The sequence below is a fragment of the Oryzias melastigma genome, linkage group LG16 (assembly GCF_002922805.2).
Source record: "Oryzias melastigma strain HK-1 linkage group LG16, ASM292280v2, whole genome shotgun sequence".
NCBI lineage: Eukaryota > Metazoa > Chordata > Actinopteri > Beloniformes > Adrianichthyidae > Oryzias > Oryzias melastigma.
In genome coordinates this window covers 30,907,272-30,908,549 of record NC_050527.1, presented here as the reverse complement: position 1 = coordinate 30,908,549, position 1,278 = coordinate 30,907,272, and the positions used below count along the sequence as shown (strand labels likewise).

The 1,278-nt window shown below is 36.9% G+C and overlaps 1 long non-coding RNA gene across 1 annotated transcript in view; it reads left to right on the top strand.

Moving 5' to 3' along the window:
* Positions 1 to 425: 425 nt before the first annotated feature.
* LOC112140519 overlaps positions 426 to 1,278 on the top strand; it is a 16,137-nt gene continuing 15,284 nt past the window's right edge. Inside the window, exon 1 of the long non-coding RNA XR_002918184.2 lies at positions 426 to 727. This is a non-coding gene — a long non-coding RNA (uncharacterized LOC112140519). The remainder of the gene's footprint in view (positions 728 to 1,278) is intronic.

Genomic DNA, 1,278 nt, shown 5'->3' with positions numbered 1-1,278 from the left:
TGAGTGACATTTTGCTTCAAGTTTTTGTGTAAAATCATTTTGTTCCATGAAAGCCCTCACTGAATTTGAACTTTGATTAAAAAGAAAAGATTCTTTGCCACATTCAAGAAAACTTTTCTTCTTTTTCTGTAAATAAGATTGGGTTCCATTGAATGGACAATCTTTATTTTAGATGTTTTTTTTTGTTCTAAAAGCACAATGGACTAAAAATCTAAAATCTCAGTGTTTGTGTTTGTAAAGAGCCATAGAGCTGATGATGCATGCACAACACAAACAACTTGTTCTTATAAAATATTTAAAGCCTTTCCAGTGTATCGTGGAAAACAGAAGAAAAATCTGTTAGTTTGCTGCACAATGTGAGCAGCAGTTGATAAAAACTGCTCAAAGTGGAGGATCAACAGCTGCAGCATCTGGAGGGAAATCAGCCACAGAGGTAGAAACCGACAACAAGGAGCCACTAAGTGCAGTGAAACAACAAAATTATATCATCTGGCCGGAGACATGGATCTTGTGAGAGTGTCACCCGATGGGCAGTTAACAACAATGACGCGTGGAGTGCTGCTCAGTGATGAGCTGATAGACTGCAGCTGTGACAAGAAGCTGCCAGGGACTCTGATTGCCTGCAGGAGCTCATAGACACACAGAGAGGACGAGGAAGATGAGTTCACACCAAGGAGGAAGGAAGACGAGCAATAGAGGGAGAGAAGGACCTCCTGGCCTGCTGCAGGTAGGCGATCAAGTGTGACACGTCCCTGCTGCACCTGCAAGTGTGGTGTCATTGATACAAAATCACTCCCATAATGTTAAAATTGCCTTTAAGTTGATATTTATTTGCATTATACAATCATGATTATAGAAGGTTTTAACAGGATGCTTGTTATAGCCCTGAAATGTCCACATTTTGCATTAAAAATGGACAAAACTTTTACTAAAACTACAATATTGGATCTTGTTTATTACCTGGAAAATTCTTATTTATAATTTAATGATCCATAACACACACACACATATATATAGGTCAAATAGCACTTCAGCAGTTCATGCATCGACTTCTTAGTGTCTCGCATTAAACATAATTTATTAACTAGAAGCACAGTTTTGATTGAAAGCTCTTTGAGTTTTATGTAGAAAAGAAAAAAATGGGATAAATATATTTTTTTAAAGCCAAATACTTCAAATATTTTATTGCTAATTTGAGTTGGTTGATTAAAAAGGCTGAATGACAGCTTCATGATCATCGGAACTGATCGTATGAGTTTCTTTTCCTTCAGAGTTTTA